This window comes from Bubalus bubalis, chromosome 9, assembly GCF_019923935.1.
Source record: "Bubalus bubalis isolate 160015118507 breed Murrah chromosome 9, NDDB_SH_1, whole genome shotgun sequence".
Classification (NCBI taxonomy): domain Eukaryota; kingdom Metazoa; phylum Chordata; class Mammalia; order Artiodactyla; family Bovidae; genus Bubalus; species Bubalus bubalis.
The window spans coordinates 84814229-84826988 of record NC_059165.1 but is presented as its reverse complement, the minus strand read 5'-3'; the positions used below and the strand labels follow the sequence as shown (position 1 = coordinate 84826988).

General features: G+C 41.9%; 1 long non-coding RNA gene across 6 annotated transcripts in view; it reads left to right on the top strand.

The window, feature by feature from the left end:
• Positions 1-12760, top strand: part of LOC112586947 — a 506468-nt gene that overhangs the window by 422038 nt on the left and 71670 nt on the right. For all 6 annotated transcript variants that reach the window (XR_006553469.2, XR_006641422.1, XR_006553468.2 and 3 more), the window contains one exon: positions 8398-8600. This is a non-coding gene — a long non-coding RNA (uncharacterized LOC112586947). The remainder of the gene's footprint in view (positions 1-8397; positions 8601-12760) is intronic.

Here is a 12760-nt window from a genome sequence, read left to right as displayed (position 1 = left end):
ATTTTTGTGACTAATTAAAAAATTTTTTATTAAAATGAAATGCAGACAGATTTATTGGGATCTAGAAAATCTTAAAAGAAGCCTTATTACATGACTTATTTCATTATGACAAAAACCGTGATGAACCCTCAGTGTGAAGGGAAGAATGACATCTTTGACATTTTAATGGGTCGTGTCAAAGATGGGCACATGATGGATGCTGCTCCGGTCTCTCCCCTTGCTCTGGTACTTTTCAGTGGCTGCCCATGTTGTCATTGCTCAGAAAGTCAGACTGAGGAGGTCCACAGCAGTAGGATACAATTCCACGTGGGGGCTGCTCCAGCAACCGAGGAAGCTGCCCTCTGTGACAATCTAGAAGGGAGGGATCGGGTAGGAGGTGGGAGTTGGGAGGGAGGCTCAAGAGAGAGGGGATATATGTATATCCATGGCTGATTCATGTTGGTGTATGGCACAAACCAATACAATATTGTAAAGCAATTATCTTCCAATTAAAAATAAATTTAAAAAATCAATAGTAACCCAGTGAAGAAATGAAAAAAAAAAAAAAAAAACCCTAGGAAGTTGCACATAAAGATTTTCCCATGGGATATTCTGGGACAAATAGCTGAGGGTATTTCTTGAGACCTACTGAAATGCCCCTCAGCCTCTGAAACCACCACGTATACTGGGGACGGATATAGGATTCAGTACTCTGACTGCGACCATCCACAGCTCATTTTGCCCTCTGCCAACCAGTCTGTTATTCCCATCAGCCAGTATTTCTGGAGCTCATTTGTCCCTATCTCACTCCAAGGTACCTTTTTATTGAATGTCCCCCTATTTTGGAATAGAGAATCAGCATAAAATGTGGTACCTAATTAAGAACAGAATAGTTGACAGAAATATCTGCATATTGATTTAATGCTTTGGGGGAAAGTCTTAGTGTAAAAATTAACCTAGTCCATCGATAAGAATATTTGAAACTCATTGACCAGCCTCAAGAAACCTTGACAAATCATTTCAAAATGGCACCAACTGTAAATGGAAAATGTTGTTTTTGCTGGGAAGAAGTCCAAAAAAGCAAAGTCCTCCTAAAATTTATTTCACAGAATCTACGTATTCCTATTCTCATTCTCTCTTGCAAACAGGGGTTATAAGTTTAAAAGTTAAGTTCCTAAGCCCAAAATCTATAAATAAATCTTTAACAGAGAGATCTCTGTGAGACAAGATGGTGTAAATATTAGAATTGTAATAGGGCTTCCATTTAAACTTTTGCACTACCCTTTCATAACTTCCTCCTCAGATATGAGAATAGGGCCTGCTGACTCTAAGGCATCCTGGTGTTCTAACGTTTAAAAGATGCCTCAGTTAGAAAAATGCTGAGGGCTGTAGAGCATTTGTTTACTGGGCTATGCGGACTAATGGGTCCCCAAAGATGTTCTTCATGTCCTAATCTCTGGAACCTTTGAATATGGAACATAGCACATGGCCTTTTCAGGTGATTAAGTTAAAGACCTTGAGATGGGGAGATTATGCTGATTATCTGGGTGGTGGTGGTGGTGGTGTTTAATCGCTGAATCATGTCCAACTCTTTTGTGACCCCACAGACTGTAACCTGCCAGGTCCCTCTGTGCATGGGATTTCCCAACAAGACTAGCAGAGTGGGTAGCCATTCCCTTCTCCAGGAAATCTTCCTGACCCATGGATCACACCCACATCTCCTGCATTGCAGACAGATTCTTTACCACTGAGCTTCCAGGGGAGCCCAACTACCCAGATAATCACAAGGGTCCTTACAAGAGAGATGCAGGAAGTGTTCAGATCAGAGGCAGAAAGTGTAAGGACCCAAGCAGGAGTCAGAGAAGATAGATCTTAACACTGCTGGCTCTGAAGACAGAGGAAGGGGCTGTGACCAAAGAATTACGGCAGCCGTTAAAAGCTGAGAGGCAAGAAAACGACTTCTCCCCTTAAACCCTCTACAAGCGAACAGCCTGGACCATGCCTTGGGCTTAGCCCAGTGGGACTGACTTTTGACTTCTGACCTACTAAGAGTAAGAGAATAAATCGATGTTGTTTCTGTCACTAGGTTTATGGCACTTCTTACAGCAGTAGCAGGAAACTAGCACATTTAGTAAACTCAAAAGAAGAAAAAAAGAGGGGAGCCCCTTGTATCACCTTTACTTTGGAGCAAGTGTGTTTCTTCTTAAAACAGATATCGAGTCCTCCCCAACATCCCAGCCCAAAGAGGGCTAAGCACTTTTTCATCAGTTGCTACTCACTTAATACTAGGCGTTGGAGGATGAGAAATTTGCTTACTCACCCAAATAATTTGAAAAATTCCATGATGGAAAATTTTTTTTATGTAACTTCTCAGAAACAGTGCAATTTTTGAGAGGTAAGAATATATAACAGACTGGATAAGTAAAGATGTAACACTTACTAGAACATATTTAAACTACTGCAGTTTTATAAATAAATCTGTCTTCCATGAATGCTGTATTAACTTCTAGGATTTCTCTGACTCATCTTTGCTTACCTTGGTTTGTACAGAAGTTTCTAAAACAAGAAAGAGGGATAGATTCATCTCCCTTCTTTTTCTTGTATTTGTATAATGTTACCAGGTTCTTTTTCCATATTGGATGTTTATTTTACTGTTTACTTTGGATGGAATCAGGTGATTCAGCTGAAGTCCAAATAGACTACATTTCAACAAATGAAGTAGTTGAGCTATTTTAAGTCAATGCTTGGTAAAAATATGTTCTCCATTATTAAAACTTCAGGAATAATTTCATGCTGTCAAAGACAACATTTTTCTCCAAATTATTTCTTCCTTCTTATTTCAGAAGGTATCATTAAATAAATATTTCTTCTTGCTGTCTTATCCACTTGTATCAGTGGTGCTTCAAACTAGGAAGAGTAAAATATGAATGCTACTGGTTTTGATCAACTATGAATATTGAACTTTCACATCACAAAAAAAACCATATTAAGGAGAAAGGGAAATATCAAATCCTCCATTTGATATTTCTGCAATAATCTCAGTGGAGCAAATATTTCTTCAGATTCAGTGAAATTGCCTACAAAACTTAAGAAGAAATCCTCAGAAGTCAAATTTGCATAAGATTTGAAATATGGAAGTCTGAAATGGTAGAATACAAGAGCTTGCAGGGAAACCGGGGAGGTTATTATTTTAATTTATCCTGGCTATAAGGTTTTCTTTAACAAGTGAGAGTTGGCCCCAGTGTAAAATACAGCCTGAAGTACAGAAAGTTCACACAAGAAAGAATTCACCCAAAAAAACTTGCAAATAAAAAAGGGCCATGCAGCAAGCTGGCACTGAAATGAGAAACAACCTCTTAGAGAAAGGTCAAGAGATGATGTGGAGTGAAAAATCTCCAGGGAACTGTCACTTTCTGAAAAGGAAAATGACAAAAGTGACAAATTTCAGAGAGTCTGAGGAGAACAAAGGACAGAGGTTGAAATACATAGCGTAGAACTGCCTGCGTTCTTTCTTTGAGAGAACATTCAAGGTCACTTCCCCAGAATCCCTTAGTGTTTCTCCCTTAAAGGGAAAAAAAAAAAAATGAAACTCCTGCCCCTCATCATTGCTAACCAGAAGAGGTGCCTGAGAAGACAGTGATCTGGGTTCTCTGAACTGGCAGCCATTGCCCCTGCTTACGACCCAAGCTCCTTGAAAGCTTTTTTCCCTTCAATATTAAAAATAAAAGGGGCTTCCCAGGTGACGCTAGTGGTAAAGAACCTGCCTGCTAATTCAGGAGATGTAAGAGACTCGGGCTCAATCCCTGGGTCGGGAAGATCCCCCAGAGAAGGGCACAGCAACCCACTCCAGAACTGTTGCCTGGAGAATCCCGTGGACAGGAGCCTGGCGGGCTACAGTTCATTGGGTCACAAAGAGTCAGACACAACTGAAGCGACTCAGCACACATTAAAAATAAAAATGCATAGGTGCATTATACCAACCTACCTTATAATACTCTCCTAAGTAATAATGACCAAGCTTAAATACAGACACACACATAAAACACACACACACTCGCTCAAAATTAAGCCATTTCCCAGTTGGTGCTCTCCTGCCCCTTCACCAGCAGGGAACACTTTTCTCTTTCTTCCCCATCCTTTGGTTTTGTCTTTTTCCATTTTTTTTTTTACCCTCTCCCCTCAGCTGGTTTTAAAGGTAGCAGGAGGAACATCCAAAGCATTTCTTTGCACCTTTGATAATATTCAGCAATTTTAAATGTTCCCTAGCCTTACCCTTCATTGTGCTTTTGCATTTTGAGACCCAGTGCAACTCTAGTTGAGACCCAGACCCAGAGACCCAGACCCAGCTCTAGTCAGAGCTCCTGACTCATGGCAGATAGAGACTGAACTGAGGGTAGTTCTGAAGGGTTTCAAACAAATACACAAACCTATCTCCCAACCAGCTCCTCTAGCCTCAAAGAGATAAAAAGTTGAAAAGCTTCTCTAGGGAGGAAAATATGTAATATTTGTCAAACAATAAAAATTCTTTGCTTTTAATATTTCCAAATTTAGGATATAGTTTGAAATGTACAGATAGCTATTATTTAACTACTTTAAGATAAACTTATATCTTTGGGGTTTTAATCATTTCTTTTAGAAGTTATTTTTAGATATGTTCATTTTTGGTAGAAGCACTAAAATACAATGGCATTTTGCAACAGCAGTTTTTCATCAGATGCTTTTTTCTATAAGTCGTGAAAACAACATTGATTATACTGCCAAGCGCTGCTACAAAGTGCTCTGCATCATAAAAGGATTTAGAACCTCATTTATTATCATCTAAATTGTACATTGTACACTTGATCGCAACATGTTGTCAACTAAACAGCCTTTCCTATCCAGACCAATGGACATTATAATAAAACAATTGAGACGTTTTTGTGAAAAGCATGATTTGGTGGATTCTGAACCTAAAACACAGTTTTTGTTCCCCTGTAACAAATGCTGATTGAGTGGCTGCCAGTTACTTAGAATGGCACTGAGAGAGGTCAGATGAAATGATGGAGACGGGAGAAGTGTCTGAATCCCATCACCAAAGAGCAAAACTCTGAGACATGATGATAGGTTCTCACATTACATCACAGGGAAGTGTTTGTGTTTTCCTTCTGGGAAAGCATCAAATAAACGTCAGAGCAACAAACATATTAACACTGAACAAAACTAATCCAAAAGTCCATCCTAGTTGCAACTAACAGAATTTTCCTGATATCAAAGTTATGTAAGTTTTGGAACTGAATTTGAGGTCCAAATCTCCCTTGTGCAGACCACATTTCTTTGGGCAAGTAAGAATAGGGAAGCCCATAGTATGTATGTGGTTTAAAATTGAGGTTTAGTGTGTTGAAAACATGAGTGCTGCTCTTACAATATCCTAAGTGAAGTCGCTTGGTTGTGTACAATTCTTTGCGACCCCCTGGACTATAGCTTGCCATACTCCTCTGTCCTTGGAATTCTCCAGGCAAGGATACTGGAGTGAGTAGATGTTCCCTTCTCCAGGGGATCTTCCCAATCTAGGTATCGAACCCAGGTGTCCCACATTGCAGGCGGATTCTTTACCATCTAAGTCACCTACACAGCCACAAAAAAGGGAAATGACTATTGAGGTCTATGCATTACAAAATGAAAAATTTAGGTTGATAATGAATGAAAACGAATGTGGAAGTTATTCATTTAATTGGCTTTTGTGACACAGGAATAAGTTTTTTAGCTGGTGTCTTCTTTTTTATAATTTTCTTTACTGATTTATTTTTTGCTGAGTCTTTGTTGCTTTGCAGGCTTTTCTCTGGTTGCAGAGACCAGGGGCTGCTCTCTAGTTACTGTGCTCAGGTTTCTTATTGCAGTGGCCTCTCTTGTTACAGACCACAGGCTCTAGGCTGCTCGGGCTTCAGGAGTTGCATCGTGTGGGCTCAGTAGTTGTCGTTCCCGGGCTCTAGAGCACAGGCTCAGAAGCTGTGGCACACGGTCTTAGTCGTTCCACAGCATGTGGGATCTTCCCGGACCAGGGATCGAACCCATGTCTCCTGCATTGGCAAGTGGATTCTTTACCATTGAGCTCCCAGGGAAGCCCAGCTAGTGTCTGCTATATCCTCATACATAGCACTTAACAGAAAACAGTAGTGCTGGATTTGATATCTCTGTACATCTGGTTCCTACAATTAATGAACTATTTGGGGCTGAACTTACACACTTCAAGTGTTTTATTGCTAATGCAGATCCATAATACTTGAATCATTGAATTTATATACATATGTATATAATTCTGAAAAATCAAAGGATCTGAATTCTGCCATTATTTCTATTTATCTATTTCTTGACTGCACTGGGTCTTTGTTGCTGCACGCAGGCTTTCTCTAGTTACGATGAGCAGGGGCACTCTCTGGTTGCAGTGTGCAGACTTCTTGTGGTGGCGGGCACTCGTGTTGTGGAGCACAGGCTCTGGGCCACACAGGCTTCAGCAGTGGTAGTGCATGAGCTTTGTTGCTCTGCAGCATGTGGGATCTTAGTTCTTGGACCAGGAATCGAACCCTACATCCCTTGCATTGGCAGGCAGACTCTTAACCACTGGACTACCAGGGAAGTCCCTATACAATTATTTTTAAACTTTTTTCATTGGGTTTATTACCATCAGAAAGTAATGCCTTCATCATCTTTTGTATTCTCAAAAATTGTCCCATCCTACGTGTTCTTATAGACCTTGTCATTCCTTATCAAGTGGTGGGATCTCTGTCTCTTCCCCTTGAGGCTAGGTGGGCTCCTGACAAACCAAGTGGTTTCTGAGGCTAAGTTAGAAGATACCATGCAGTGTCTTCCAGATTCTCTTGCGACTTCACTTGTGGAGCCCTAAGCTCCAAGTCAATGAGAAGTACCAGGTGGCCATGCTGTGAGGAAGGCCAAAGTAGGCCAGCCAAAGAGACCACTAAGAGAGGCCCCAAGACTGCAGGAAGAGAGAAGGGTGCCTGGCCAGCTCTCAGCTGCTTCAGCCACCATCTGACTACATTCACACAAGACACCTCAGGCAGAACACACACCCCAGCCCAGCCACTTGGGAATTTCTGACCCACAGATATCAGCAGCAATAATAAATTATGTTTGTTGTTTTAAGCTAGGAAGTTTGAGGAGTAATGTGTTCCATACAAAGTATTAGACCACAGGAAAAAACTTCTCTAATTAAGGGACCTCTTCAATAAGGGACCTTGTGGTGGATCTGAATGTCTCACCCAGATTATCCCTCCATCCCTCTCCATTCCATGAGAGGAATGTTGGCCCCTGAGGGCTCATAGCTGGCTCCATTTCCAGGCATTGCCCTTAGCAAAGGAAACTGCCTCACCTGAGGTACACCTCTCCCTGAGGATGGCCCATATCTAATAGTGATTGATGCAAAATACTGATACCTTTACTTCTTGCCTAAATTTAGGCAACACAGAAGAATGATCACAGCTCCAGAGGTCCTGTAGGATAGGCTAAGGCCTTGGTTGCAACAGTAGCAGCTCAACTTCTTCCTCTGATCAGTCTTGCTTCCCTTGCTCCTTTACAGGTATTATTCTCAAGTGTCTACAATAACCTATTGCACACAAATCTCCATTTCAAGGACAGTTTTCAGATAACCTGAACAGGCCTCAAAGGATAATTAGCATTGGAAAAGAAGGTGAAGTCAGGCCCTCAGATATAAAATTCCCTGGTTTTCCCAGGAGACAGCAATAATAATTAGAGATACAATGACCCTCACAATGACCTGAACCAAGTTTCTAATCCATTGACTATTACCTGTAGACTGAGATGGTTTCCCCGACGGTCTTCAAGGCATCCTTTACTCATTCTGACACTTGCTGGACATAATCTAATTTGGCTGACCAAAATCAATTTGGCCTCTGAAAATTTTGACTACATGATGTTTCAGAGGAGAGTATGTGAAAAAATAAAGCCGTTGTGTTATGGATCATTGCATTAGCTGACAAAAGTTTGAAATAAGACCACAACTCATTCTTAAATCTTGGTCCTGGACATGTAGCAAAATTTAAGCAAATACGTGCTATAACGATTTAAGAAGGAAAACTTTTTACAGCGAAGTCGATGAGATTTGAAGGTGCCTGGTTTCATTTTTCCTGGAAGAAAATGTTTTTATCTTCTTATTTGTTGTTTCATCTCTTATTTTATCCAGCCGTCATCTTTGAGAAGTGATTCATTATTTCACAAGGACTGTGAAAAGAAAGACTGAGTTCAGAGATCATTTCTAGAAGCTGATGGGGACAGCTCAGTGATTTAAACTGCAGGACATTTTTATTTTTCAAACCAGATCTGATCTTCTACTTCAGGCATTTTATAATTAATTCATGAAGACGAGCTTCAAACTTGTTTTCTCACTTGTCTATCTTGTGTTTGCAGGCTCTTCTGTATCTTTACATGAGCACAGCTCCCAGCAGGAACTACTGATTTCTCAAATTCTTCAAAGTTCTCCTGAGGCCATTGCATCAGCACTGAAGGCAATCAGCAGTTGAGTGGCCACATACATTTATTAGCTTCCCAATAATCTGCAGTGACGTATGGGATCATTCTGTACTATTTACCAGCTTGGGAAACAAAATAAGGTACCATTCTTTCTTTCTAATTGAAATATAGTTGATTTACAATAGTGTGCTAGTCTCTGCTGTACAGCAAAGTGACTCAGTTGTTCACATATAGACACTGTTTTTTAAAATATTATTTTCCATTATGGTTTATCCCAGGAGATTGGGTAATAGTTCCTTGTGATATACAGTAGGATCTTGTGGTTTAGCCATTCCAAATGTGATAGTTTATATCTACCAATCCCAAACTCCCACTCCATCCCTCCTCTCCCAGCACCAACCCTCCCACCTTGACAACTATAAGTCTGATCTCCATGAGTCTCTTTCTGTTTTGTAGATAGATTTATTTGTGCCACATTTTAGATTCCACATATAAGCGATATTATACGGTATTTATCTTTCTCTTTCTGACTTACTTCACTTAGTATGATAATCTCTAGGTGCATCCATGTTGTTGAAAATGGCATTATTTCACTCTTTTTTATGGCTGAGTAGTCTTCCATGGTATATTTGAAACACATCTTCTTTACCAATTTATCTGTTGATGGACATTTGGGCTGTTTCCATGTCTTGGCTATTGTGAATAGTACTATTATGAACATATGGCTGCATGTTACCTTTTTTAGTTATAATTTTGTCTGAATATATGCCCAAGAGTGGGATTGCTGGATCATATGGTAATTATATTTTAGTTTTCTGAGGAACCTTCATACTGTTTTCCACAGTGGCTGTACCAATTGACAATCCCACCAACAGTATAGGAGGGTTCCCTTTCCTTCACACCCTCTCTGGCATTTGTTATTTGTAGACTTTTTATTGATGGTCATTCTGACCAGTGTAATCTAGTAAGGTATCATTCTTTTTAATATTCTAATTCAGTTACTCTCATCCCTCAATCTACCCATGGAAGAAAGTTCCATCTTAGAGATCTTTTTTCCTGAAAGAAGTTCCAAGACTCAGAGGTATTTATTCAGTCCAGTGAATTAAATTCAGTCCATTCAATTCAGTTAAATTCAGTCCATTTAAATGAGCAACGCTTTCAGATGAGTAAATGGAATACTCTCCTTGGTCAGAATCTTAGTCCTTTCAGGCTACTGTAACCACAATACCAAAGACTGTGTGGCTTAAACGACAAACATTTGTTTCTCGTGGCTCAGGAGGCTGGAAAGCCCAGGATCAAGGTTCTGGCATATTTGGGGAATGGTGAAGGCCTGCCTCCTTGTTCATCAGTCAGTCAGTTCAACTACTCAGACGTATCCGACTCCTTGCAACCCCATGGACTGCAGCAGGCTTCCCTGTCCATCACCAACTCCAGGAGCTTGCTCAAACTCATGTCCATTGAGTTGGTGATGCCATCAAACCATCTCAACTTCTGTTGTCCCCTTCTCCTCCTGCCTTCAGTCTTTCCCAGCATCAGGGTCTTTTTCACTGAGTCAGTTCTTTGCATCAGGTGGTCAAAGTATTGGAGTTTCAGCTTCAGCATCAGTCCTTCCAATGAATATTCAGGGCTGATTTCTTTTAGGATTGACTGGTTTGTTCTCCTTGCAGTTCAAGGGACTCTCAAGAATCTTCTCCAATACCACAGTTCAAAATCATGGATTCTTCGGCACTCAGCTTTCTTTGTGGTCCAGTTCTCACATCCATATATGACTATTGGAAAAAACATAGCTTTGACTAGGTGGACTTTTGTTGGCAAAGTAATATCTCTGCTTTTTAGTATGAAGTATAGATTTGTCATAGCTTTCTTGTTCATAGAGGGCCTTTTCTCTTGTTTTTATATGGTGGAAGGGTTGAAGGAGCTCTCTGGAGCCTTTTTTATAAGAGCACTAATCCCATTCATGAGGGCTCCATTCTCATCATCTAATCATCTCCCAAAGACCCCACCTCCAAATGGCATTGCCTTGGGTTTTAGAGTTTCAACATATGGATTTGAGGGGATACAAACATTCAGTCTATAGCAGTCGGTCAAATAGTCGGGGATTCAGCTGCAGAGGTTGTTATTTCCACTGTGCCTGTGCAGTCTTTGCCTACTGAAGAGACATCTGCCAAAGCTGACCTGATCAGAATTTCTCCTCATTCACGGGAGAGAAACATTGGTGTCTTGTTCAGCTAAGATTGCTCTCAGCCCTATAACTCTCTGGAGACACAGGTCCCTGCCCTACACAAAAACCTAGTCACCATCCCAAGGCCACCATGCCATGATGCTAAAGTAGCTGGGCTAGAGGTATACGATAGTCTAACACATGCTCTGGCCAGAATGGTATCCCCCTATGCAAACACCACTTGCTACCATGGCTCGATTAGTCTACTCTCTCTACTCTCAATTAGTCTACTCCAGAAAATGAGTCCTCGGTGCTGTTTTACTAGAAGCGTGGGGATAGGCCAGGCTCCACAGAAACAGTGGTGCTGCTGATACAGCCTAGCCACCACCTCAAAGAGAAGGGAAAGTCAAGGACCACACTGGGTCTCTCTACCTTCCAGTTCCAGGGCCCAGCCACTTCCTTACCTAGCAGACTTCTCACTCAGCATTCCAGCTGTCTCATCCCCATGGCCCACCATCAAGAATCACAATGTAGATCCACTAACCTAATACACAAAGGCTTGATTTCCTATAACACAGCAGCCTAGGATAGCAAGAGTCTTAAAACAATGCCATTACATAGCATTTTTCTGATTCAGCTCTGTGAGGCCTGGGGAACTCTCAGACTATAGCTTGATACTTCTGAGAATTCTCAGAGTGGTCTTGCACCTGCTCCCTGAGGCAGTTCTTTCAGAATTTGTAGTTTTCACTTCTCACAGTATTCACAGGTATTATTGCCGTTCACTCGGGAGCCACCTCTTGTCCTGGCTGACTTCCCACTGCAGCCTGATGTCCATTACTGTTGACGGTGCCCACGAGAGGCATGGCGCTGCAGACATGGACCAGAGTGCTACCACTGCAGCTCCCACCTGGCCAGGGCACTAACATACAGCAAGGTGGTTGCCAGCAAAGCCACATCAAGGCAGGCGCTGCGCCCGCTAAGGGAGCTGTCTTCCATCAATGTTGACTCTGCTACCAGCACCTCGTCTCTAGGTCTTCAGCTTTCACCTCACCTCACTTCAGCCCCCTCCCTGAGACATACGTCAACACCCTCGGGGGCACTTACAGATTCACCCTGTGCTTCCCCAGAGCTCCATGCAATGCCTGAAGCATGACTCACTCTGCTTCCAAGGCACCTTCTCACCCTGCTGCCCTGGTTAGACAGGAAAGCAGAGCCTGGCAGCCCATCCTCTGCTCTGCAGACATGTTCACACACCCTTGGATCCCAGGGAGAGCGCAACTCAGCCAGCTGCTGCAACTCCGGCCTCCAGCATGAGGTCACATGTACTTTCCAGACTAGGGATGACTGCCGACTCATGTGGGCTCAGAACCTCTGGGGAGAGGTTGAGATGGGGCAGGGAGCGGGAGGGTGCTGAGGTTTCTTCAGCAGAACTAAATCATGCAACAGAGTTCAATGTGATGCAGAAGGAAGTCACCAGAAAGTTTCCTAAAGGAGAGGAGGACCGAATATTCAGGGGCCACAGCTCAGTTATAGTATTTTTATTTCTCTTCAGTCTCCTCACTGAATTATCCCTCTGATTATCCTTTAAAACCTTCAGTTTCTCATGAGGATGAATGACCTTTCTGTTTGTTGTGTGAAGAGAGTGACCCTCTGAGAGAAGACTTGTGATGGCTTCCTCTGCAGACCCAGGGGTTTAGAACACTGTGAGCTTCTCTGAAGAAAAAATTTTCAACTTTATAAAATCCATGAAAGGGAAACTGTGTCAGCTCGATTCCTAAGGAGTCAATTAATTAAAGTTAAGTCCCCACAAACACTGCCAAATGCCAGCTCCAGATTAAACGGCGTGGAGAGGCATTAGGCTGTGACCTCCTGTCACTGGCTGGGTACCTGGCAGATTTTAGCTTGTGTGCTGATCCGACAGAAATAAGTATTAACTCACGAGGAAGGCAGATAAAGAGTTCAAGGACAACCATGAGCATTTAAATTGGGGGACTTTTCATCTCTTCGTCTTCTGCTCCTCGTTGCAAAGTTTTCATCTTCTTTTTTTTCATCCACCCTTCTATTTCAGTGCCGTCTTCTCATTGTGGGTATGTTTGGTGAGTGAAACTGAAATCTGTCTGGTTTGGGGTTTGAAAAGCC